Source organism: Mastomys coucha, unplaced genomic scaffold (genome assembly GCF_008632895.1).
Source record: "Mastomys coucha isolate ucsf_1 unplaced genomic scaffold, UCSF_Mcou_1 pScaffold3, whole genome shotgun sequence".
Taxonomy (NCBI): domain Eukaryota; kingdom Metazoa; phylum Chordata; class Mammalia; order Rodentia; family Muridae; genus Mastomys; species Mastomys coucha.
Window position 1 is genome coordinate 50830233 of NW_022196909.1, and position 5484 is coordinate 50835716.

Here is a 5484-nt window from a genome sequence, read left to right on the forward strand (position 1 = left end):
GAGCAGCGCGGAGGGGAGCAGCGCGGAGGGCAGGAGAATAGAGGGGGGGGAGAGTGGATGAGTCAGCCTCAAACCTTTTGTCCTTTTCCTAGGCTGACACTCCCTTTCCACTTTTTATTCCTGCTTTGAGCTCTGAAGGATACAAAGTTAGGGTCCACAGTCCTCCTCTTCTCTCTTTCACTGCCCTTCCCCCTATTTACAAAGCTCCTAGAAATCCTCTCTCTAGCCTGGAAATCCCCCAAAGCATCAGAGAGCTTGAAGCTTTTTGCTGCTTCATAGCAGAAGGAGCCAGCTGCTTTGCTGTGTTAATAGCGACACAGTAAAAATCACTTGTGGAATGGTCCACTTTATTCAGGGAATAAAAGTATGTCTCTGTTCCCCTCCCAGGCTGTTTTCCATTTCTCACAGTTCTCCTGAAATCAGTGAGTGGAGTGTGTGGGTGAGGGATGAAGAGGGTGTGGTCACACCTCCTAGCCAGGGAAACTTTGCCTTTTATGGTCAGAAAAGGCCAGGTGGAGGAAAAGCTGGCACACAGGGCTGAAGTCTGAGCTCCTCCAGGGAATGCAAGGTTTCTATCATAGATGCAAATCCAGGCTCTGCTGTGTGTACACACCAGGGTGCCCACAGGGGCTTAATACACACATAGGAGAGAGGTTCAGGTGAACCATATGGCAGGGTGGGGGTAGGGTCACCCTTTCCTTCAACCTTTTGTCTGTCCTGGTTCCAGATAGGTGGAAAGGTGAGCCAAGTCTGCAGACAAGTCAGTTTCAGTCACCAGAGAAACCACTGTTTTGTACCCTCTGCTTAAGTGCCACCACACAACTTTTAAGGAACTTAGAAAATAAAATAAATCAGGGGTTTTAGCATGGAGATACTGACTCTAGAGTTTAAAGCTCACCTAGTCTTGACATAGTCAAAAAAGTCTTGATCCAGTTTTTTTCTCTCTTTTCTTTTTTTCATTTTTCTTTTTCCTTTTTTTTTTTTTTTTTTTTTTTTTTTTTTTTCAGAGACAGGGTTTCTCTGTGTAGCCCTGGCTGTCCTGGAATTCACTCTGTAGACCAGGCTGGCCTTGACATCAGAAATTCACCTGCTCCTGCCTCCCAAGTGCTGGGACTAAAGGTGTACATGCGCCACCACCGCCTGGCTTAATCTTTTTTTTTTTTTCTCTCTGCCAGTTGACTAATAAATCGGGATAAATCTGGAGGGTAACCAGCAGCAGTAGAGACATTTCCAACATTGCATCCAGAATAAGCAGTTGAAGGAAGCTGTTTATTGTTTATTGTGGGTGAGGAAACATGTGTAGGGGACACGTGGGAAAGTCTCTGGGCCTGCAGATCTTTCTCTACTCAGTCCCAAGTCCTCCTCACCAATAGTCAGTCAATGAACAGTCAAGGGAACTGAAAGGCAGGGAGGGAATGGCTAACAGGGCAGACTGTAGTCAGGTTGGCCTGGGACAGTGAAGCTGTGGGCTCATTCCTGGGGATAGCACCTTGCCAGGAGCCATCCTTCTGAGAACTCTTTTGCCCTTTGCACTCAGCTACAGCCAGACTCCTCTCTGTGCTGACACTGCTCCTGACTGTCCATGGGATGGGGCAGGGTGGATGGGAGAGTGAGGGATGGGGGGATGTGGTCACACCTCTCTTTATCCTATAATGGTCATAAGATGACATGTGGAGCAAAAGCTGAAAGGTTTTGTTTCTTTGTTTGTTTGTGTTGTTTTTCTTGGTGGTAGTCTGGTTGGTGGTGGTGGATTGTGTGTGTGTATGAAATTACTTTATGGTGGTTAGGAGTACGGGTGTGTGTATGTATTCCATCATGTGCTTGTGACAGCCTCAGAACAAATTTCAAGAGACCTGCATCTTCTTTCCTGTGGATCCCTGGGATCAAGCTCCAGTCCTCAGGAATGGGAGCAAGTGCCTTTCTTGATAGTCCTCTGTATTTTTTTTTTTTTATATAATTTATGTGTGTGGCTCCCTTTCAGAGATCACCAGTCAGGGTCAGAGGTAGGATGTAACTCTTTCAAGCTGACAAACCCACTATGAAGAAGAAGTAGTTCATGTACCTCAGAAGAGGGTCCATCCATGGGGCCAGAATATAACCTAATAGATGGTAAAGATACAGGACATAAGTCAGGCTGTAATAACCGTAACACCTTGTGGGAAACATGAAGAGACAATGTTAATAAGAACAATTATACATCAAGATTAATACATATCAATATGAGGTTAAATATAAAGTTGACATAAGGCCAAATGCAATTGCACAAGCAGCTGGACCATGGACCAGAGTGCAGTAGTAGTGCATTAAGATAACTGTAACTAGCAATTTGTTTCCATCAGACTCCTGCATAAGCACATGGAAGCTCTGTAAGGGAGCCACCATCACTTTGAGAAATTAATAGAGAAATACAGGAAAGTCCCCTGCAGCCTGCAGGCTGACTAATTTGGCTGTCATGGGGTCTCATCAAGCCCTTCAAATCGCTCCACCCAAGCAGTTACTCCATTTCATGCCTGCAGCCTGAAGTGTTCCCTAAAAACCATTGAAGGGCTGGAAATACCATTTAAGGTTTCTGGAAAGAAGCTTTAAAAATGTGAATTCTTGAAATTGGAAGGAAAGATGATGAAACAACTGGGTTCCCAGGGAGAAGGATGAAACTAGGGACAGACTGAGATGCTCTGGTCCATACTGAGACAGAAACCTTGTGAAAGTCCAAAATGTGTGCTACTGACTATAAAGGGCTGATTGTTAGTAGTGGAGCAGAGTTTTCAGGTTCACTGGAAAATCTGATTATCTTTCTCAGCTCTCTGTGTCCCCTGCTTTTAGTGCTCAGAGCCCTCCTGCTCCACCGAAAACACAAATCCATCCACAGAGTTTCAGAGTAGTAGTCCTTAGATCAGGAACTGCTTGTGCTCCAGGCAGCCAACTTCCAAGAACCTGGGTTCCCCCCAGGGCCAGTCAGGAGGCAGCTGAGAGGAAATACCACAGCAAGTGTGAGCCTGGGGATGGCACAGTATTAGACCACGAGGCCCCCTCAGGATACTAGGCTGAACAGCAGCTGGGAGGGCAACAGAGCTCCGGCCACGGGTGGAGAAGGGGCTGAGGGTCCAGTGGGCAATGCAGGGATGCGGCTTTCCAGGTGGGGACTCCACACCCACCTGGTCGCTCCTCACCTAGGAGGCCAGTTCCCTCCAGACCCCGCACTCACCAGCACAGGTCTGCTGACAGAGCCTCTGCTGCCACAGCTGCTTCTTCCTTGTTTGTTCAGAGCTGCCCCCTTGGCTGCCAAGGATTCCTCCGCCTGGGAGGAGGAAGAGCCCCAAGCTCCAGGCTAGCTGTGTGCCTTCTGGTCCTGGAGCCCAGGAGTCTGCTTTCCTTCCTTTTATTTTGAAGGATGACACTGTGGCCTGGCTCCGCCTCTAGGATGATGACGTCATGGCGAGGTGTGGGCCCAGTCCGATGACCTGGACAGGAAGACCACAGTAGGCAGGGCCAGGCGCAATTCACGGTATTTATAAGGTCTAGGATAATCAGGGCTGCTGGGGTCACAGCTACCACTAAACAACCAGTCAAAGACTGCACAGTGCACTTCAGACAGCACAGGGCAAGCGATATCCAGGGATCCCTGCATCCTGTTATCTAGAGCTGTTGGAGAGCTGCTTGGAAGGAGCTAGTGTTCACCATGAACCAGAGTCTCTTCTTCTTGGTAAGCAGATCTGGGGTCTATGTCAGGTGGGAAAGGCAGGAAAAGAGAGTTTGGGGAGGAGACAGGTCAAACTCCCTGGCATGTGCAGTCTTCAGGGCTTGCTGTTGTACAGAGACAGACTCCCCAGAGGCTGACCATCAGCCAGCAATCACCCTGGAAGAGAAATCAAAAGCAGATGAGAAGAATGCTTCAGTTTGGGACACCATCTACAGTAGGAAATGGAGAATGGACAGTGAGACAAGACTTCCATCCTGTACATATTGAGTGAACATGGTGGCCTTAATTGTCCCTCTGGAAAAGCAAACTCCTGCTCCCTCCTTCCCTTTTCTCAGAGGTTGCTTTAAAAGCTTCCTTCTCAGTGAAGCCAAGACCCCCAGCAGGCTGGCCAGCATGCCCCTAGGAAGGCTAGTGTGTGGAGGAGTCAGGGCTTGCCTCCACCCAGGGGCAGACTCCCTGGTGGCTGACATTTATGGAGGCCACAACAGAGGACCTTTAGCCAGCAATCTCTTAGCTTGATCCAGCCTGTCTAGCCTGCTGTACTTTCAGTCCTTTCTTTCACATTGTTCTTCAAGATCTGGACTGTGCTGGAAAGACAACAGTTGTAAACAGGCTAGTTTAAAGGATTTGTAAATCCCATACCTACCAAAGGATTTAACAGTGAGAGAAGTTAGGTAACCTTGGTAGGTTGGGCAATTCCACAACAGTCATGTTTCCCTTCTGGGATGTAGGTGGGCAAGAGAAATTAAGACCACTGTGGAAGTCATATACCCGATGCACACATGGCATCGTGTTTGTGGTGGACTCTGTCGATATTGAGAGAATGGAAGAAGCCAGAACTGAACTTCATACAATAACTAGGATATCAGAAAATCAGGGAGTCCCTGTGCATATACTTGCTAACAAACAATAACCTGGCCTGCAGGTCAAGTTATTGGGGGGAACGAGGAGGGTCACAACCTGTGAATAAAGAATGGGTGAGAGAGACGACAGGACTCAAGGAAGCATTGCTTGTCAAGAGCCGTTTACTTGGTTGAGGAGAGCATATTTAAAGCAAAAATCTTGGAGGGAGGGGGAGAGGAAGAAGGGAGAAGGACATTTACAAAATCTTCTGGGGTTGAGCTCCGGGGTAGCAGGTGGGGAGGGGGTGGATTTCTGTGAATGTTCTTTTCTCAGGGCCAAGCCAGATCCTTGTGATTGTCAGGCAGGATGTTAATCTCAGGGTTCTCATGGTTCCCAACATCTCCCTCTTGTCTGTGTAATAAGGTCAATTGGACCTTCACAATGAAGTGCCCTGGAAGGAGGCTTCTCAACCTCATCTTTGAGGTCTCACGATGGGAGCCTGAGCTTGGTAGAGGGCAATGCTCAAACTCTTACCCGTCACTGGGTCAACCCCCTCCCCCCAACGGGGTTGCCCTGTCTTAGGCGGTCAAGACTTAATGCCAGCTCTGTCTCTGACTTACCAGGTCCCTTGTTGTGGGAGAGCCAGGGTAGGTCAGGGCTGATGGCCTTAGGCTATTTTGAATAGACGGGGAGATAGGATGGACCATTCCTAGTGAGACCCAAAGCAAAACCTATCTTTCCAGTGTCCTTCTTGTAAGACCCTAAAGTTGAGAGGCTGGCCGAAGGGCGGGGAGTCTGGGGCACGTGGGGCCACAGAGATGGGAGCCTGCGATGGCTCTTCAGTGTCAAGGAGATGATAGTGGACCTACACCTGTTTGGTAGCGGAGTCAACCTGATTCTTAACAAAGGTAGTTAGACGATTGAAGGCCCAAGGGCCAAAG

At 48.5% G+C, this 5484-nt stretch overlaps 1 pseudogene; it reads left to right on the forward strand.

Moving 5' to 3' along the window:
- The window catches only part of LOC116074444, a 14231-nt pseudogene that overhangs the window by 826 nt on the left and 7921 nt on the right, over positions 1–5484 (forward strand).